General features: G+C 39.1%; 1 pseudogene; it reads right to left on the reverse strand.

The window, feature by feature from the left end:
* Window positions 1–6,271: 6,271 nt before the first annotated feature.
* Window positions 6,272–22,946, reverse strand: part of LOC140329835 (perilipin-2-like) — a 17,777-nt pseudogene continuing 1,102 nt past the window's right edge.

A 22,946-nucleotide genomic window follows, 5' to 3' on the forward strand; every position in this document is an offset into this window, starting at 1 on the left:
GGTAAGTGATCGTTAAACCCGGACTTTTCTCACTGTATTTTCATACAGTGAGAAAAACTCGGGGTTAACGAAAATTGCAACTTTTTTTACAGGTGAAAAATCTCGGGCTTAACGGTTAGGAGGTTAAGGTAGGCAGTATGGAGTCAGTTGATGGTCTCATGGCTCAGCTTAGGGCTGCAGCAGCTTCACAAAGTGAAGCATGGCTGCAGGAGAGAGTAGCTGAGGTACTGGGAGTGGGCTGCTGTCAGCTAGGTTGTGGGGGGGGGGGCCTGGTCCTGACCCGACCCCTTTCAAAGAGCCCCCTAAGGGACCCTCCTAGCCAGCCTGCTGAGGTGCTGAGGAGTGTAGGGCCCAGGCAGGGACAAGGCTAGGGAGGACTCCTCATCACAGGGAGCGCAGCCCTCTTTCCACTCCAAGAGAAGCCTGGGGCCTCTTTCTGCTGGGGCTGCTCCAGCTGAGGTGATGACCCCACTTTTTTATAGTCAGGCTGGCAAGCGTGGCACAAATAAGGGGTTTTTCATCTAAACAGCCACTCTACCCTCCACCTCCCGATAGCACACAACCCAGACCTGCCGTTGGTAAGATCAGTAGAGGAGAGACGGCTGATACCACAACTGACAGATCCTTCACTAATATTCTGACTAAGAAACCCATTTCTCATGTAGCTGCAGTATCTTTATCTTTTTTGGGAAAAGGAGGTTTTTCCATACCATCAAATCCACTCCTTTGTGTCTACAATATCAGAGATTTTTGGATATGAATGGGACCAATGTCCTAGACAAACTGGTTTTTAGGCCGAATCCAGAAAAGAGAGCTATAAGGGAAGTTTATCTGATTTACAAACAGGCTCCAGGAGATTATGGAATTATAGAAAATTACAGACTGAACCAGAAGTATATTATGTATCCAATAGCATACCAACCACAATACACCAATATAGTTGGCAAAAAAGTAACTATAAAGTATTTATTTTACATCACCCTTCCTAATGTTGTATTACCTCACTTATTTGGTATGTAAACACTCATACTAAATATAATTTGACGTTTCGCCACTCAAAACCCCAGTCTTTTCCCATTTTTGTTATATTGATATATTACCCCTGGGATAGGCTAACAATATACTCACAAAGTAATAAAAGTTACACACTTTCCTCTCTTTTTTTTTAATGTTCTTTAAACTGGTAAATCATTTTTTTTACTATGTTTTTATATCATTAAATATTTTTACCACATTTATTTCCAGACCCATGACCCAAACTGGTTACACATTTGAAAAATAAATTCTACACTGGAATTCTGAATTTAAAGAGACAATATCAAGTATAAGTATACGTCTGAATATATGTTGTAAGATATACACATTGTGCAAATAGCACACAACTGACAGGCTGAAAAGTTGTCAATAAAACCGTGATTAATGATACTTACAAGGTTAACTATAACACCTACTCCACAAAATCAAATCACTAATAAGGTGGAAAGTGTACACTTAAGCTACGTACACACTTCCAATTATTATCGTTGGTAAACGAACGACGAACGATCCTGCACAATATCTACGAACGTCACATTACACTTAACCTTCCGTTACTTCTTTTCCAGAACCCACAACAGCTCCTCGGTTACAGACCCCGCCTGTTACCGTCGCCGAGGCAACAGGTAAGCAATCCAATCAGAAACAGGATATAGAATGAAAGAAACCAAAGAAGCAATCCCTGTTCCAACTGCTGTGCACATCCCCGAGCCTCGGTCTGACGAATGGAAGCGCATAGTAGACATCACTGCGCATGCGCCATGGGTTCTTTTTGTGAATAATTGGTTTTGAGTATAATTGGGAACTGTTATTTATTAAAAAAAAAACTTCTACCTATTTTTGGGAGATAAATATCTAGGCTTCTCATAAATGTCTCTAGCTTTCCCTATCATATATCAGAGGAACGAATGACTTTGCTTTTACTAGTTTGGAGGTTGTGTGCATGACTACATATATACAACTGGGCTTGCAGGGAAAGTTGCTGCAATTTGTTATGGAATCCTCCTGATATTATCTGTGATATGAAATCTGAGTTCACAAAAAGTACTCATGTCTGTTCACATTTTTTTTTTGAACACTTTGTATAGCTGCACGTAAACATATAGTATAAATTTGTATATTTAGATACAATACTTCACTTACAATTATCTAGACAATTGAATATTGTAATATTATTATAAGTTTGACATAGGTATATATGTGCTTAACATGATCATAAAATCTCTTTAATTACATAAGGTAAAAATTCACATTTTTTAAAATTATGGATGATACAAGAGTAAGATTTATCACACTGCTAATGAGTAGGGTATGTGTAAGTATGTAAGTTATCGATGTAGCAAATGATTATGAGAAGCATAATAATGGTTTACATAAAGATGTTATGGTACTCAGATTTCATCTTATAAATGAGGAAGAGATGTAATAGAGAAAAGGGTGCACTAAAGGCGACACCAGTTTGATCTAAAAATGAAGGTATTTGAATTATTGTCATATTTACATAAAGATTGCTGGTCTGGTTATCATGGATGTTGGGGGTTGCTGCTTTAAAAAAATCCAAGAATTGCTACTTGAAGTAGCTGTTAAGAGGGTCAACAAAAAGTTGATAATGTGTGCGGGAAAAGTTTTTGTAATAAACAAATAATAAAAGATTGTGAATTAGACTGTCATGGATGTTGGGGGTTATGGCTTTAAAAATCAAAAGATTGCTACTTAAAGTGGCTAATAAGGGGGGTCAACAAAAAGTTGATATTATGTGTGGGAAAAGTTTTTGTAGAAAAAAAAAAAAATTATTAGGGGATTGCTGATCAGGTTGTCATGGATGTTGGGGGTTGCTGCTTTAAAAATCAAAAGATTGCTAAAACTACTAAAATTACTAAATAGTAATATACTAATATTATAATAGTAATTATAATATATAATATGTAATATTATAATATAATAGTAATATTACTAATATTACTAAAATTGGCTATTAGGAGAGTCAACAAAAGGTTGATGTTATGTGTGGGAAAAGTTTTCTATGTGGGAAAATGTGTTTCTATACAGTTAATACTGTTTGTTGTTACTTCATATTGAAAAAAACAGTTTATAATTTTTTACTTTTGGAATTGAATTGGCCTGAAAAGTCCCAGTATCTGTTTGTTTCTTTCTATGTCTCAAAGCAGAACTAAACTGAAACCTATTAAAAATCATACTTGCCTTTAAATCGACAGATCCCTCAATCGTGCTGGAGAAGTCTTTGATCGGGTCCCATGCTGTCCTGGAATTCTCCTTAGTCCTGGTGTGGAGGAAGCACCAGACTCCCGCCATCTTCAGCCTTCTTCTGGCTACGTCACCTGATCTTTCACTTTGCGAGATCAGGTGACATAGCCTTCTGTAAAGAGGAAAAAATAAGTGCTGATCTCTGCGTATGTGTGACATTGGTATCTCTTTCCCTCATTGTTTGAAAAATGCCCCTTGTGCCCATGCCTGAGATCAGGCACGTGCAGAAGGAGCAGCCAGGAGCCTCCTGGGATGCATGAGATAGATATCCTTGGAGGCTCTGCACTCCCATTCAGTCTTGAAAAAAGGGTGTTGCAGTAAAAAGAAAAAAAAAAGGATAATTGTTACTTTAACCCCTCTATCGGTAATCCCGAGTGTGACTCGGGGTGGATTTTATCTGCAAAAAGCAGTAATCCCGAGTCACACTCGGGGTCACCTAAAACTTAAAAAACCCCACTTACCTTGCTCGGCCAGCATCCCCCGGCATCCTGCTGGTCCCCGCAGGTCCTGGGGACACGTCCTCCTACTCGGATCTCCAGCCGCGAACTGCAGAGACGATCTCCGGGGTTTCCCAGTGATGTTGGTGCATGCATCAGTGTGGGTGGGACGAGCGGCAGGAAATTCAAATATTTTTGTATTGGATTTAATACAAAGAAATTGTATATTAAAGCATATTATAATATGCTTCTGTATATTATAGGTTTCACTATTTTTATAAGAAATTTTTGTGTTTTTTTATTTAAAGTTTATTAATAAATTTATTAATACATTTAATAAATATTGGACATATTTCAGTGAGTTACACCTAAGAATTATAGCCTACAATGTAAAATAAATTTCCATGCAAAAAAAGTAACGCTTTTTGCATGGAAATACTGACAGAATTAGAACGCTAGGGGGGTATAAAAAACTAAAGTTTAGGTCCGCTTTAAAAATTGCAGTGTTATGGTTCCACTATACCAATATCCTATCATGCACCCCACATCATCCAACTGACAAAATACCATGTGTTTAAAGAAACATCCACCTATATACATTTCTTTATCCTAAACAGGTCACATCCCTAACATTCATAGGAAAAGATATGTGATGAAAGACATCAATTTTAGGCTGGACTTTTAAAGCCAATACCATCAATATTAAAAAATAACAAAATTTTATTAATATTAAACATTAAAAACAAACATCATTTAAAATACATAAAACACAATAAAATCGTGGGTGTATATAATAACCTCTCCTTACAGAAAACCCCGAAAGGGTTAAAATTCTGAATTTTTTTCTCAACCCGGTTTCACAGAAAAAAAAACACTTCTTCAGGAGGAAGGAAAGGAGAAGTCTATAACCATAGAAACATATATTACTCTCATGTATGGAAAATACAAGATAAAGAACAAACCTAAATCACATAATTTTCCAAAAACAAAAATATAACTATACAAAATTACATAAACAAGTACCGGATGTTTGTTGCAAGGAAGGAGGTGTTTATGGCGGCAATGGTATACTGTAGTTACAAAAATAATTGAAAAGATAGTCTTTATTCACCTTGTTTTACTAGGCTTTATTATGTCTGGTTATAAGGGGACTATTTGGAATTTTTTTTCTAGATCAATAACAAATGGTCTTTTGATATCCTTATAGTACACACCTCACCATTTCACACCACCACACATAGAGGGTCTTTTTTCACCTTATTTAGCTGGACATAATTCTGTCTAATAGGGGGTTTGCCATATGTATCGCTGCGGTCTATCCGGGTCTTTAATAAACAACTTTCTGATATCTTCATAGTGTGTAGCACTTCACCGGTTCACACAAACAGAAAAACACCCCAACCAATGCAACAAATGCCATGTGTACTATGAATTTCTTTTATGGGTAAGCATAGAAGCAATTGATCTGCTGCAAATGTAAAACTTTATCTAGTTAATACCCAAGGATCCTGAGGTTTACATTAGTATTACATATTCAGGAGGACTAATCTCTTCCATTAAACAATCCTTTCTTACAATCCCCTCCAATAAACAATCCTTTCTTACAATCCTTTCCTTAAAACCATTGAGTCTCTATAATAAGGAAAAGTCACATTTAAATATAATTTACCCAGTGTGAGATTGCCTGTAGCAATGGGGGGTTTTCAAACAGGAAACAGGGCCAGCAGGTTAAAAGTGCCCTACTGTAAGACCCTACCCATACAGCTTTTCCAACAAAGTCTGTGTCTTTGCTCACAGTTAACCTTGGCCCTCCTCCCTGCTCACCAGCCAAGACAGAGCCACAGGAATAAGCAGGCTGAGAGTTTAAATCCCCAGCCTAATTTCCAGGATGCATTTCAGCTGAGACAGTTACACCAGAGCACTCATACCCAGGCCTCTTTAGCTCCCCCACCTGGCCAAGAAGCTCATTGTCATTCGGCCTGGTACTTCAACCCCACCTTTAGGACAAAAGTAAAATCCACTGACTAAAGAGAAAAATACTCTGCGTATAACCTACTCGGGGGCAATGTACCTGTCATTCTGGATGAAACTCTAATTTCTTTGGCCAGCTGTTACAGACCCCTCCCCCCTTCTTGTTTCAACCTTAGGGTTGGGACACAGGCTGCCAAGTAGGTATAAATCCGGGATCCCGAGCATTCAGGCTGATGTGGCCGTGGGCTGCCATTGAAGACCTGGGTCTTACCTTTACTAGGTCAAAACACAACAAACAAAAAATGTTCTTTTTAGAGACCTGGTGTTCTGGACCAATTTGTCTCTGGCATCTTTAGGCAACTTTGGCAAAGTGTCTTTTTTCATTAAATCAGTTCTTCCTTCTCCTTTGTTAGTAACTCCTTCTGCTCTTTCATCTTAGTTCAGGTATCACTCAAAATGTCAATTTCCTCCTTTGTTAACTCTTCACCCAGTTCTTGCTTTATCTTTACTTCTTGGTTGAACCTTTGTGCTTGGACCGCACTTTCTGCTTTCGTCCAGGTTTCTCACTTTTTGTTGTAGAGCCTCTCCCATGCATCATGTATCTTCTGATTGGCATCATTCATGTTCTTCCTAGCATATTCCATCAGGTCAACTGTAGACTGTAGCTGAGCAGTGGCCTCCTGACTTCTGCATTTAGCATCCCTGAATCTTGCCAATGCTTGATGGTAAACACGTTTGCATGCCTTGGTAGAGAGAGATCCCAAGCGAATAGAGTAGCTTGCCTTGTCATTCAATACCTCAAACCCCTCTGTTTTTTCAGCCTCCTTTTCTAGTTCCTCATCAGTTGTTGGTGGGTATTGTTCAAGAAGAGTTTCAGACTTTGAAAAAAAAAACAGTATCAACACCGCTGCTCCCAACCACAGTGTTGATGCTTCCATTTATAACATCTTGGTCATCTCCACACTGTCATACTCTGCTCCCTTGGTCTTATCAACCACTCCAGTTATATTTTTATCACTGCATCTATAGAACCCCCTGACAGCTTCTGAGGCATTAGCTACAATCTTGTCACTTGGCTGATACAAAATGGGCCGCCTCTCTTCAATCTGCTCCAGTCCAATGCCAGCAATGTTGTTGGCTACCGCAAGCTGAGGTTCCAGTTTCTGTATTATTGGCATGACACCAATAACAGCCATAGTGGTGATGGTCTTCACACTTTTTTTCTGCCCCACCCCAATTACATTCAAATCGCTTTTCATTGTTGTGAGACTTCTGATGTTGAATAAGGCCATAACGGTCAATGAAGACTGTATCACAATGGGGACAGCAAACTTTGGCTACATTCTCAGTAGGCTTTTGCAGTATGTGCATTTTCCTGGTTCCACCCTGTGTAAACTGAACATGACAAACGAAGCATTCATATAGCTTTTCCCCAGAACCAGTTCTTATGTGCCTCTGCATGTGACGATCAAGATTTGAGCGCCTGGGACAAGTATAGCTGCATAGTATTGCTTTACATGTTTCTTTTTAATTTTTGTTGGTTTTGGAGGCTCCATGTTTCCAAGCACTTTTTCAGCCTTCACTTCCACTGATATAGCAACCCCTTGATCAACATGCTCCTGGGCATCCTGTTCATCAGGCACAACAGGGACAGTTCCTTCCCTCTTTACTTCACTTGATTTACTAAACTCTTCCCACACCTTTTTGGAAACATATTTTCATGAGTTTCTTTGTAATCTTCAATATTTTCCTTCTGAATTTTCTCAGTGGATTAATTTTCAGCTTTTTCCAACTGTTCTGAAAGTAGAGCCACTCTCTTCTCTATGACTTCAGTAGACTGTGTGAAGTTAGGTATGGCACTATTGTGCTTGCTACTTGACTGGTAGGCCAAGCCCAGTTGCAGATTGCCAACTTCTTCCTCTTTTGTCCCTTCATCTTCAGATTCAACATCTCCTTCTTCAGCCACCATTGGCTCAGCTTCTTCATGTCCTTCAGGCTGTTCTTTTGTCTTAGCTGAAACAGAATCACAGCCTTTAGCTTGGACTTCAACCAGAAGAAACTTTTCCCCAACCAACACAGGAACACATTCATCAGCTTCAATCCCAATCAGCGCAGAAGTATCCTTGTCAGTCAATACAGGAACACTTTCTTAAGCTTCAATCTCAGGTAATACATGAACATCTTCCACAGGGATTCTTTCTTGAGTCGGTGCGGGAGCAGTTTCTTCAGCTACTTTGACAAAATCTTGTAAATCTTCACCGGTTTAATCAAAAGCTGCATCTGAAACAAGATCGGCAATTTTCTCTTCAGCTGAATATTTTGCAGTTTCAGTTTCTTCAGACATAGGTTTTGATTCTTTGGACTCGTGATGGGGGTTCAGAAACAACTGGTGTTGCAGAAGAGTCCCCAGTCTTCTCAGATGCTTCCATATTCTTATCTGCAGCTTCTGTCTCTTTAGCCTTTACTTCACATTTTGCTTCTTCAGCCTTTGACTCACCAGCATCTTCCACCTACTATTCTTTAGATTCACCTTTTTTTGGCAGAAGTAGCTGTTTTTCCTTTAGTAACAAGGAAGTTTATTTCCATTGCTTCTCCTTTTTCTGAGTCTTCCTCATCTTTGGACTCCTCCTTTACCTTTTCCTTGGCTGCAGGCTTTCTGACAGGAGTTTTCTTGGCAACAGGTTTTTTTTCTCTTCTTCAAACCCATTAGGTTCCATGTTCTCGTATTTCTGCCAATCCTTTTCTCCCTTGAGTTTTTTATTGGGGTTCAACATGATGTACTTGATTGAATATTTTCTGTCCAGGAAGCCAGCCAGGTGACCGTGTTATCAAAGCATACTTCCTTCCACTTGTGGCCAGGAGGGGGCTCCGGAATCTTTGAGTCTTTGCTGCAGTTTATAATGACATCTTCTGGTTTTATTCTCATTTTGGGGTGGTCACCTAGGCCACAGAAAAGACCCGGTGGTTCAATTTTAAAGTTTTCAAATTTTTTCCTGATGCCTGTCCAGTATGTGATATCTGTACTCTTCTTGAAGCTTTTTAGCCTCCTCCTTTAATTTTTGTTTCTCCTCCTTGGACAATGCTTTCCTCTCCTCATTTCTATCAAAGAAATACTTATCACAATTATCCAATGGCTTTATGGTCTTCTTTTCTACTTTAGTCTTTTGCCCTCTCCAGTCAGCAAAGAATTCTTCTGTGTTGCCCTGGGTAAGGGCCTTTTCTGGAGGTCGGCGTGTGTCTGGTAAGTCCATTTGTACACTTGTTGGGCCCACACCGCTGGAGTCACGCCCAGACTTCTCAAAATTTCAGTTTTAAACTTCACATAACACTTGACGTCGTGTGGGGCCAGGTAACCATACACCTTCTGCGACTCCCGTCAGAAATGGTGCCGCTATACCCGCCCACTGCGCTTGGGGCCAGCCCTCTCTCTCTCTGCAGTTCTTTCAAATGTGGTCAAAAACACCTCAGGATCATCATCCACAGTCAGTTTTGTCAAAAACTGTCTTACCCCAAAAACTGGCAATCGCCCAGCACCACTCTTGGCGTCAGCCTGCTCTCGTAAAGATATCTGCTGTTTTAATGCATCTAATTGTTGTTGGTAGCTCTGTGCTTGTATTTCCAACAATTCCTTGTGGCGGCCCTCCACTTTTTCCAGACTTGGCAACAATTGTTGGTTAATACGCTTTTGCTCCGCTTTGGCCAAAACAAGCTGTTTTAGTATTTCCTCCTTCCAAACACCCGCTTTTAAAGCTGCCTGCATCCTCCACCATATGTGACATCGCCAATAGCAACAGGGGGGGTTTCAAACAGGAAACAGAGCCAGCAGGTTAAAATTGCATTAGGGGTTTTATTACCTAATACTATTTTCACACAAAAACAGGCAAAATAAAGCCTGGCCACTAACTCACTGTTAGTTCCCTTTACTAACAATCCAGCCCAACCTAGTGCTGTGCAGGGCTCTAACACCCCAACCATACAAATTTTTCAACAAAGTCTGTGTCTTTACTCCCAGTTCCCAGTTCCCCTTGGACCTCCTCCCAGCTCACGAGCCAAGACAGAGACACAGGAATAAGCAGGCTGGGAGTTTATATCCCCGTCCTAATTTCCAGGATGGGTTTCAGGTGATACAGTTACACCTGATCATACCCAGGCCTCTTTAGCTCCCCCACCTGGCCAAGAAGCTAATTGTCATTCCTCCTGGTACTTCAACTCCACCTTCAAGTCAAAAGTAAAACTGTGTGACTAAACAGAAAATTACTCTGCGTATAACCTATATCTGGGGCAATGTACCTGTCTTTCTGGACGAAACCCTGTGATTTCTTTGGTCAGCTGTTACACCAGATTAACCATATCCCAAAGATAAAATTATTTCAATACCTTAACAAAAAAAAAAACAACTTACATTTAGTTAACAATATCCATATATAAAAAGGGATATAAAAATCCAATTCTTCTTTTACAAAAAGGAGATGCGGCAAGATTCTAGGCCTGACAAGGAAGAAATTGAAAAAACTTACATGGTATGTAAGATAAGTAGGGTGGGTGGTGTATGCACTTAAACCCCAATCTCTTCAGAACATTTATTCTCTTATAAGCAGGTGCCTTGTCCTGCAATAATAAAAAAAATTAAAGAAAGCCTTCAAAAAGCATGTCAAGTAGTACTGTGTGTAAACTTTTTGACCCCTTCTGAAGTCATCAACAGTACTTAATCCAATAAAACATTACTTTTTCTGCTGACTTTTCCATCTTGAACGTCTTCTGCTGTGAACAACAGTTGTAACGACAAGGACTGCTGTTAAATCTCCATCATAGAGGTATAACCATGTTTTATCAACAATGATAAGTCGTATAAAACATATACTACATCGCTCAAAATGTTGCAAAATCAGTTTATTTTGGCATATTTTTGCACCCACTTGGTTGATTGCTTCTGCATACCCAACTGTTCGTGAATTATACGCCCAACATGTTTCCTGGATATCTCTTGCCTCAGCAATTCCTCATTTGCCAATCTGCCAAAATAAAGTCATAAAAATGATGTTCAATTTCAGGAGTCAACACAATTGAAGATCCTGCTGCATCTTCAGCCTTAAAATATCTGTGCTAAAAGTGGGCACACCGTTTGTTCATGATTAAGTATGAGGGACACTTGGCACTCAATGTTTGCATCATACACTCATGAATTTCCTTTCCTAAAAAATGTATGTTGACATTGTAAATCATCTGTAAAATATAAATGATAGTATTAGTGTAAGTGTGAAATATACAGACCCTTGCTCCTGCATCTCTGCGGGCCTGTGGGATAAGACCAGTGCATGAGCATGCCCATACTTCTGTGCCCTGTGTGCAAGGATGCACATGTTCCTGCACAGACAGCTCATGGACATCGATTTCAGGCATCCTTTTTAAAAGTCTTCATTGTCTTACTGCCTTGTTGACTGGTCTTCAACTTTAAAGCTACCTTCTGTTTTGCACTGCACCTGCCAGGTGAGCGGGTTCTGGCATCATGACATCACTCTGGGGGAAGATGGCTCCCCGCGTATGTGTGGTCTGGAGTCCGTGCATTTAGTGGTCTGTGGGTCCCATAAGGTTGGGGACCACTGTTCTACATTATGTGCTTCAAGCTGCACCACACAAACTCTGAAAGGCTATCCAAAAGATATCAATCAACCTCCCATCGACCCTCCACCTCGAGTAGAACACCATACCTCCTGTTACTGGGATCCTCACACCTAAAATGAGTGTCCCAACCCTTAACGGCAACCCAAAGTTGCCACCCCTCCGAGGACCCTAAACCCCCAATATTTGTTTCAATCCACATAACTGCTGCTAAAGTTTTAAATTCTGCCATTTAATTTACCAGAGGATCCACCCTTATGTTCTATATAATTTGGGATAAAATTTGCAAGCATTTGTAATCAGTCAAAAAAATTTAATTTGTAAAAAAAAATGTGTTTTTTATTATAATACCCAGGCATTGTATAGTTGATTTGTAAAGGACTTGGGAGTGTAAGTTTAGGAAAAACTAATAATTTATTAATAAACTTATATAGCAGTTGCTACATTATATGAATGATCACTAGATGGTAGTAGAGAGCTATCAAACCTTCATTTTAGTAAACTTGTAGAGTAGCAAAATTCCCAGGCTGATTCCCTGACATTTAAAGTAATGGAATAGCTTTACTACCTAATGAACAGAGGTGTAGTCATAAAAAACAGAGGGGGAGCAGTACTATCCATGGCGAATGCGCCTGCGCATCATTGTTATGTAAACGCCTCATTCCCGAAAAAAAGTGAGGGCATGGCATGCCTATGTGTGCCCGCCCCACTACACTAATGAAGAAATGTGGTTAATTTACTAAATAGGTATACGCTGTTCACTTGAATTATCACTCTGCAAAGGATAATTCACTTGGAATAGTGAATGAGGTTATCTGACCTGACACGTGTAATCAACAAAAATTATGTTTTTCTTTGTTACTTTTGTTACTTGCATAGTAAATGGAAAACATACCCAAAGTGATAATTTGTTTGGGGAAACTAAATTCCTTTACAAAATAAAAGCCACATATCCCTGAACAAGTTTAAGACATCTGACTTGGCAGGAAGCATGGGTGTGTTGTATCAGTGACTGTGAACACACAGAAAGAGAATGACCTCCAGGAAAGCATCAAATAAAAGATTTGACAGTGGCCATATTTTTGTCATGACAGGTTTACTTCTTAAGTGAAGGCTTTTATGGGAGACTAATTTAAATTATGAGTGTACTCTAATGTAGTTTATACATTAACAGACTCTTCAAGAGAAATAAAAAAAAAGACAAACACATTATCTTGCCAAGACGAACTGATTAACCAAAAGATAAAGCTTGAGGAGATCTCAGGATTTCCAAAAACTGAACTTTTTCTTATGTGTTTTGAAACTTTGTTTTGTGTCAGTGTTCAGTGTCAAGTTCCTGGAGGATCCTCACTGGTTTGGTAAAGCTACGTACACACGTCAGATTTTTATCGCCCGATAATCCGCATCGGCCAATTATCGGGCGAAAATCTGCCCTGTGTACAGTCGGTGTCGTCCATCGTCCGGACGACCGACCTGTGGGATCCACGGACGATGGACGACAGCCGATTCTAATGAAAGGGAAGGGGAGAGCGCGCAGCAGGGTGCCGCTCCGTCGCTCTCCCCCTCCCCTCTCCATAGAGCATGAACGGTGCTGTATGTACAGCACCGTTCATGCATCGTGCACTCCCTTGTCGTTGGAAAGGATCGTGAAAGATCCTTTCCAACGACAAAAATTGCAAGTGTGTACGCAGCTTAAGGCAAACCAAAGAAATCCATCAGCCCTTATGGGTTAGTGCTACATATTCCAAAAATAGGAAAGAATCCATAAGGATGCTTTAGCTGAATTTACAATTTCATAGAGCCAGTCATAAGGAGAAAGACCTCCACTAATGGCATTGGCATCTATTGACCTTTACTTTAGTTTTCTTAGAATAACATATCCATAGCTGATATTGCAAGGACATACCTCTTTTGGTCTAGGGATCCGGATTTTCCCGTGATAAATGGAGTACAGCATTTTTTTAGTCTACAATCTATGCCGAACTGGAAGAAGTTTTCCTCAGGATTTACCCTATATCTAATCCCATCCATCTTTCTTCATTCCTGATCTATTCTCCTACCACTGTCACTGTCCACACACCACTGTGCTTCACTGTGCGAATGGTGTGATAGAAAATGCCTAGTTTGTGCCACATTTATCATGATAGCCAAAAAGGTGAACTTTAGACCAGAGAACTTCCACAGTTCCACCACAAAGTGCTGGGCAACTACAAATGCAATTTTTAGCCACTCTCCTATAAAGTCCTAGTCTGAGGAGTATATGGCCTAAAGTAGTCCTATGGTCAAATACTCCTTCTACATTATCCTTAGTATCTTTGCTTCATCACTGATTAATGTCCTGCTTGCCCAGACTGTGAATTTTAGTGGTTTCTCGTGTCAGGTTTCAGGTGGTGCCATAGTCTGTACATTTTGTTATAATGGCTTTAATAGTGTTCCATGGGATATTTAAAGTTTAGTATTTTATTAACCCAACCCTGAACTTTATTTTTCCACAAGAGTTACTCTTTGACCTGTTTGGGTTGTTCCTTTGTCTTTATGACAGATCTATTTGCTATGTACAAATATATACAAATATCAAGTGACACTTATTTCACACAGGTTTAACCTAATCAACTAAGCACATGACTTCCAAAAATATTTGGTGGGACCAGATCTTATTTATCAACTAACAGATAAATCAAGTATGGTATATATATACATAGAAGTATATATGTGTGTATGAAGTAAGAGTCAATCATTTGCTTAAAGATTAAAGATAAGTACAACACCACCATGACAATATGAATGTTTTTTGGTCTCTGGGTCACTGGCTAAAGGATACAGATAATGAACTTGCTAAGAACTTGTGCCAGAAAGTGTAGACTACACCCCACTAACAGGAATTTGCTGGATCATTGCCTCCAACGCAGTCTGCATCTGTGTATCTGATAAAAGTAAAAAATATATGAGTATGTATACATAACAAATAAATCAGGTATGACCTGCCTTTAAAAAGGCTGTTTTTTGTGTTCTATAAAAACTTTCCCAGAAGTTACTCCTAATACTCCTAATAACTGAAGCAATGTAATATTTTAGTGATCAGAACCACTGTCAGGACAGCTTGCCGTTTTAGTCCATTCTCCCCTTTTTGCCTTTTAGTTATTCCAAAACCAGTATTTCAGTTTTTCAGTCTGTAAGAGCCAGTATAGTAGCCCCCAAAACAGGAATAAAGCTGCGTACACACTTCCAATTTTTATCGTTGGTAAACGAACGACGAACGATCCTGCACGATATCTGCGAACGATCGTATGGCACCGATCCTGTACCTACAGATAACGACACGATCGTTCGAAGATATTGTACACGCGATAGATGCGATCGTTTGAACGATACAGAAAGTGACGTGCACCACAGGAAGTGAGCGAGCGTTCGTTCACCGCGCATGCTCAGACCATGGACGATCACTGAATGACCGTACACAGGATAGATGGTCAATGATCGTCGTCCAATCCGATCCGCTGGTCCGGTCGTTCATTTCCAACGACTATCCTCGTTCGTCGGCATCGTTGGTTACTTTTTTTACGAACGATTTTTGGCCAATCGGTCGTTCGTAGTTCATTTCCAACGATAAAAATTGGAAGTGTGTAAGCAGCTTAACTGCCCTATGAGAAAAGACTGTAGCAAAGATTTTGTCCATTGATTATGTTTCAGTTAGAAAAAATAAATTGCTGAAGACTCTAGAGGCGAATAATGTCACTCCCACTGAATTGGTGCATGATGAGTGCTGTGGTTATAGCCCATAGGTTTTAGCCTGCAGGACAACAATCTAAGTCCAGGAGACTGAAAAAAAAAAAAGTTGTCAATGAGGCAGGTTAACTAATTTTGTAACTCTTCATACATGCACAATAAAAGTGCCACCAAGATTTGTACTGGGAATGCATACAGTTTACAACATCCTGTTGTACCCTGAATTCTGTTGGTATCAATGACAATGCTTTATCTTGATTATATTTCCTATTTATTTGATGGCTCCTTCCAAGTTTCTTTCAGTGGTAATGTATTTTTCCCACTCTCAGTGTTTCCCAAGGATCAGTCTTTGGATTTGTTTTATTCTCTTTGTACATCTCTTCACTATGCATCTCATATCAGCCTTTGGCTTACAATACCATCTGTATGTAGGTGACAAACAAATCTACCTATCCACTCCTAACTTGTCTCTTTGGTTGGTAATAACAAGTCTAATTGGCCCAGACCACTGCCACATTGTCTTGGTGTCATCTTTAATTTTACACTATCTTTTAATTTCTACTTTCATAACATTTCAAGGTCCTGCTATTTCCACTTTCATAACATTTCCAAAATATGCCCTTTCAGTTCCCAGATCAACAAATTCCTTGTAAATGCTTTCATCATCTCTCCCTTGAAGTACTGCAACATCCTCTTTTCATTTCATCCTCTTCCAATGTCCTACTAATGATTTCCTCACTCACTAGACATTTACAGACCTGCTCCTATCCTATGAAACTCCTTTCTCATCCTAATAGGCTTACTCCTACTTTCAAAACCCCTGAATTCCCCTTCTCAAATTTGCCTACCAGTCCTCATCTGTTTCTTAACCTATTACTAATTAGCCAAACTTCCACATAAGGAAAACACTCCAGTCAGGTTGTTCCTACCCAAAGCTATGCTATAAGGATGTACGCTGATGAAGTGTGTACTGCAATTTCCATGTTAATGACATTATTATCGAATATTTATGTAAAAACCTAGAAAAAATAATATACCCTCATATTCAGCATGCAAAAAATAATGAGACATTTCAGGTCATATACTATGTTACTAAAAATTTTAGTAACAAAATGTACCACTATTTTTATGCATATTTGTATGTACTTTGGTGTCTTGCGTTTTACATTTCCAGAGAAAATGGATTTCTTAGTCTACAGTGATGCAAATATATGATAATATCTTCATTATACTGTCATTTCAGAGTGACACAGTGGGAAAGTTAACATCATTCATCTTAAGGAAGAAAGAAAATATGTTATATTAGTTTAGGTATAATAAAAGCTAGTCTATAAATAGATCACATTTCTCAGAATTCTCCAGTACTATGCTTTATCAAAGATGACCTGTTTTATCTGTTCAGTCTTTAGCTACCTTTTGCTAAAAGTAGGATTTTCACATGTTTATATGCACCACAGGTGGGTATTAGAGCCCAGGAAAGTTTGATTATCAATAAATAACTTATGCCTAATTAATGAAGGAATGATTACCCCCATTGGGCACGACACACACTTGTCTTTTGCACAATTGTTATTTTTTTATGTGTATTCTGTATTCCCCTACAATCCCCAATATACACAGTACTAAGAAAAAATGCATTAGGGTGTTTTTTGTTAGTGGGATTGGAAATTAGATAAGGTAGAGAATATAAAATAAAAAAGGGATACAATCATCAATTTAAAGGGGACTCCTCTTAAACAGTCATCAGTGTATATGTATCAGCCATAACAACACTATAATCTGAATAACAATCTCAAATAGAACATTAGAAGGGTAAGTGGCAAGAATATAGTGTTGGAAATGCCCAATGTCTTTTAAATGATCAATTGACAGTGAAAGTTTAGTAAGAATCGGTTGATACCTTATTGGATGATCCATCCTTTGGCAAGGCAAATTTGCAAGCAACCAAATCTTTCCTCTAAAGGAGTTAGCCAGATCACCTTAGTCTATGTAGTTTCATTGTGTAATAGTTCCAAATGCCAGAAAGATTTTACCATAATTATGGCACCCACCTAGCCCACTAACCTAAAAACTATTTATAATGTCTCTTTTATCATATTAGAGTAGGCCTGTTTATTATTTATTAGGTATCTAGCATCATTCTTTTTGTTTAATATACATTTTGATATTACTTAAGTCACCTGGGGGAGCACATTTTATTATTATTATTATTATTATTATTATTATTATTAAATAATAAATAGTATGTATATAGCGCCAACATATTATGCAGTGCTGTACATTAAATTGGGGTTGAAAATGACAGACAGATACAGACAGTGACACAGGAGGAGGAGAGGACCCTGCCCCGAAGAGCTTACTATCACATTTGCTTCTAATCTTTATTTGTGTTCTACTACCTCCACTGGGGATTTGCTGGTTAAAAGTTTCAGTTTTGGCTTTATGTACATTGTAACAGTTCTCATATTATCCTTTGTGTAACTATTGTTCTTTGTAAATAAATTTGCTCATTTGTCAAAGATACTCAATGCCCTTTTATTAATACCGATATTTTCTCTCTTTCAAGTACTAGAGTATTTCCACTAAAAACTGAACAATGTACCTTTGTAACATAGGTAAACGCTGCTTCTGCCTCTTGAATCCATGTCCTATTTCATACAAGACAATATTTTTCTTGCTTTAGAAGATGTAGATATATAATATGCGTTATAATTGATCAATGTTTGGTGCAATACATTCATAACAGTTTATTTCTCAGATATCATTTACTTCCTTTTCTATTTTGTATGTTTCATTTATGTCTACAAACTGAGTTACAACAATAATTCTTACAGCTAAGGCTATTTAGAATTTTTTTTCTTTTCACGGACAACCTCAGAACAAGACTGTATTACTGCCAAGTACTACAGACTGCTGTAAAGGCAGCTGTGGTTTTTCATCCTTTCCTGCCATGAACCCTGTGTGACTTTACAAAAAAAAGTGTATTGTAGCTTTGTTAAGGATTTTGGAGAAAAGTCACTTTGACGTCCCATAACTATTTCTTTGGACTTTATAAAAAAATGTTTTAAAATACTTTATAATAAATAGATCTCTCAGACAAAAACCTTATGCCCACATTCTTGTAAATTATGAGACACATAACAAAATTGTTTGGTAACACTAAATAAATAATCGCTTTGTATTCCTTATTTGGTCCTGAATGGCTTAATCTAGAATAAAACAGCTAATTAATTTGTATTTTGTATTACATTTTGAAGTGAACCTCGTGGGGATGGAAATATTGGTACTATCATTGCTGACTTTATTTAAAAGGTGCACATTTCAGGGCATACCATACTTTGGGGAGTATCAAACACCTAACAGTGTAAGATCACCATATTCTGCAGAAATGTTATGGTTGGTGATGTGATGGTATTTGATGATATTTCTAACCCTACTCTTTAGGGACGATTAACCAAAGGAGAAAAGACTGCTCACATAGCAAGGTATTTGTTTACTTTGTAAAGGATTTTTTCACTTTTTGCTTTAAACCCCCAATCATGTAAAAAGAGAACTGTTAGGGCTGCGCCCCCTGGCAGGTGACACAGGATTAACTGGGGCATGGAGTCTAAGTGTTTCCCGGTCTTCACCAGAGCAAGGGATGATGGGCCGTTGACCCTAATGGTTACCAGACTGCTTTGCTGCGGGAAAACACCAGGTCACCGCCCCCAGGCTCTCCCCACCAGGGGCAAGCAGGACAGAGGGCTTTGGTGTGGGGACAGCGCAGTTGAGGTACTCAGATGACATTGGAAGGTATAGTCGAGGCGGACTGATGGACAGAGCAGGCAGCAGACAAGCTAGGTCTCAGGCCGGGATCAGGGCAGGCGGAACCAGGAACTATTTCGCTCATTGTCTGCTTGCTTTTCCTGAAATACCTCCCAGCTGAGCACAGCCTCAGAGAAAGTGCAGGGAATGATAAAAAAAGGTATATCTTTGCACAGCTAAAGGGAAACTGAGGATGCTGCAAGCTGCTGGACAGATGATCTGTGGGCAGAGTGGTAACAGGAACTTTTCTACTTTACCCTCCTGAGCCGTAACCCCAAGTGTGGCTTGTGGATAAAAAAAAAACAGCTGAAAGCCGTAACCCAGAGCCACACATGGGGTAGCTCAAACAATAATAAATAGGGTGTTACCTGGTCTGCTGGTGTCCTCCATCGTCCTGCCTGACCTCTGCCTGACCTTTGACAATGTCCCTGCCTGCGGCCTGCCCTACCTCTGCGTGGATTATGACCACGTCTCTGCCTGCTGCCTGCCCTGCCGTCTGCCTGACCTTTGAACACGTCTCTGCCTCCGCCTGCCTGACCTCTGCTTGGATTCTGACCAAGTCTCTGGCTCCCGCCTGCCCTAACCTCTGCCTGGTTTATGACAACGTCTCTGCCTGCCGTTTGCTGGCGGATTCTGTAACTGAGGTCAGTGATATTCGCACTTGGTGCTCGATTGACATTAGTCAAGCTCAGCAAATGCCCCCAAGATTCCCATTTACTGGGACGCCTGGCCTGAAGGTAGATGTGGAACACAACCCTGTGGCATACCTGGAGTTATTTCTAAATGACAAAGTCATTCAGAAAAATGTTGAGGAAACGAACAGGTACGCCGAGTGACAATTAGCTGCTACACACAGCAGGTTTTCCAGGAGCAGGAAGTGGGAACCTGTCACCAAAAAGGACATCTGTCTTTTTCTGGGCCAAGTTTTTCCCCAGGGAGTGGTGGGGAAACCCCTGCAGAAGTGGTATTGATCCACGAATAAACTAATTGCTACACCTTTTTTTTTGGTACAGTCATGTCAGAATATAGATTTGGCTTATTAATGAAATACTTACATTTTTCCAATAAATACACTTTTGATGAAACCACTCATCTTGCACCTAAGCTCAAAAAAACTTGGGAGGTCTATGAGATGATCCTAGATAACTTCAAAAGCAGCTATGTGCCAAAATGAGACATAAATTTAGACAAAAGTCTAATGGCCTACAAAGGGAGGCTCAGCTGGGTGCAATACATAGCATCCAAGAGAGCACACATCTGTGTGAAATCATTTATGCTGTGCGAATCAGCAAAAGGGTATATTTGGAACTCTTTAATATACTCTTGGAAAGGCAAAAAAATTTAGCCCCAGATTCAGCAGCTATGGCAACATCATCTGTCCTGTCACTTATTGAGCCATTGCGCAATCAAGGCTATTGTGTCACTACAGACAATTTTTACAACTCTCCTGATCTATTTGGGTTTCTCATCCAGCATAAAATGGATGCCTATGGAACAGTTAGGGCTAACCAGCGCGAATTGCCATCCATGTTCGCCCAACAGAAGCTCAAGACAAAATGATGGCACTGCGATGGAAGGATGTGTGCCTTTTGAGCACAGAGGATAACACAGTGCTATGACACGAACAAGAGGTGGGAAAGAGATCCTGAAACCACAAGTTGTCTTGGATTATAATAGCACCATGGGAAGTGTTGACAGAGTCGACCAGGCGATGACTTTCTATCCAGCCGTTAGAACGCAACAAAGAAAGTACTATACAAAGATCTTCAGACATCTTGTGGGACAATGTTTGTGGAATGCCCACATTCTGTTCAAATAACAGAATGACAGCCCTGTACCTCACACTGAGTTCATTTGAAAGGTTTGTGAAGCCATATGTTTGAAATACCTAACACCAAAAATGGATACAGGTCAACTTAGACGGCGTGCTACTACAGTGGTGAACCCTGAATGCCTGACTGGTCGTCACTTAATGGAGCATGTACCACCAAGCGCAAGAAAGCAAGCGCCAACAAGAATGTGCATGGTGTGTTGCTCGAAGCGGGATGATTCCGGGATAAAAATTAAAAAAGAAACCCGATTCTACTGCTCGGATTGTGACGTTGGACGATTGTGCTGTCAATTGTTTTAAAGTTTATTAATAAATTTAATTTATTATTATGACATGATTTTGTGTTTCAAACTTTAATATACTCAGGCCCTGCGGACATATTGCGGTGAGTTATGCATAAGAATTACAGGCCTACAATGTAAAATAAATTTTCATGAAAAACAATGTACAGCTTTTAGACATATAAATTCAGACAGAAATTAATCCAGCCAGGAGAATATTAAGTGAATATTTATTTTGCTAAGTGAACAGTCTTTCTTACTTTTACAAACGAACCCATTTAACTTTGCTTTTCACTTTCAGTCAATGCAAGAGGGAAGTTGCAGAATCATTTGCACACAGACTGCAAACCTATCTAGAAGCATGTGTAACAAAACTTGCAAATTCAAGCTGAAATAGAAGGTAAATCATATCGACATAAAAAGCATGCAAAACTGTACATGTAATGTTCAACTTTCATTAACTGCAATCCTTCCTAACGTATGTTCATAACAATTACTGCTAGGGAACAAAAAATTGACAAATGTTTTGGACCCAAAAATCAGCTCAATATTAGGTTACAATGATCCTCCTGTAAAATATGCTAACAGTAAACAATACTATTTTAAAAACAAAGAATTACTTTTTAATGTATCCACACCCTTCTTGGATTCATTATGCTGATCCTGTCTTTTCGTATGTAGGCCAAATTTTTAAATCTTGAAGGTATCACTGAAAGATTTTAGTGGAGGACATTCAAAATTACCATTGCAGTCAACAATAATTATATTTCAATCTGTTGCATCCATTTTTGTCCAAAAGTATATTCGGCACATTCCAACAATACATTCCCATGGTCTAACAATTTTTTTCCCAAAAACGGACGTACATTTTACATGCGAACAGAGTAATGCAGAAAACAAACCTTAAAGCGAAACTAAATAAAAAAAGAAACTCACCTTAACTTCCACAGACCCCTCAGTCCCTCCAGAGCTTTCCTGGTTTGGGTGCCTGCACATGGGTGAGATCTGCATTTTATTTTTTGCCATGTAGGAAAAAGCCCCTTTTTCTGCAAACAGCCGGAAGCCTTCTGGGATGCATGATGTGGGTATGACAAGAGACTCTTTACTCCTATTCTGTATTTATTGCCACTATGATAAAGACAGAAGAAAAGGGATTGTAGTCCACATCCCCCTTAAAAAAGCAGCGTTTGGTCGTTGTGAAACTCGTTGAGTAAGGGGGTTTCTGAATACAGTAGACGATATACTAATGACATTGGATTGAATATATCAGAAGCTCTAGGAACTCTGCATTATAGTTCTGTGTGTCTTTTATTACTTGTAAATAAAAATCGATTTTATAATTATCATATTGTGCATAAATAGTTGTCCATAAAATCACTGGTTCAAGGAGAACCAAACAATTGTTTGGGATGTATATGTTGTATTAGAGAAATTGGATAAGATTATTATAATTCAACAATTTATTTAGGCATTATCTACATGTTAGAAGGATGGCTGTGCTGGTCCTAGAAATTCCAATGGAAATACTCTGCCCTTTTTTGATTTTGTTTTTTTTAGTAACCAACAAAACCTACAAATACAGCATATGTCCATACAGGAAGTGTAAAACAGCATGTAAGAAAAACAATATTAAGGCATAATATTACACTTTACTATAATGGCTGTATAAAAACATTTTGTATTTTACAGTGTGAGATCGCCAATAGCAACAGGGGAGTTTCATACAGAAAACAGGGCCAGCAGGTTAAAAGTGCATCAAGGGATTTATTCACTACTATTATTATGTATTCAATACTATTTTCACACAAAAACAGGCAAAACAAACAAACAGCAAAATAAAGCCTGGCCACTTGGCCTCCAACTGTTAGTTCCCTTAACAATCCAGTCCTGTGCAGGACTCTAACCATACACCTTTTCCAACACTGGCCCTGATTTATTAAAGCTCTCCAAGGCTGGAGAGAATACACTTTCACCAGT

Source organism: Pyxicephalus adspersus, chromosome 4, assembly GCF_032062135.1.
Source record: "Pyxicephalus adspersus chromosome 4, UCB_Pads_2.0, whole genome shotgun sequence".
NCBI classification, from domain to species: Eukaryota; Metazoa; Chordata; class Amphibia; order Anura; family Pyxicephalidae; genus Pyxicephalus; species Pyxicephalus adspersus.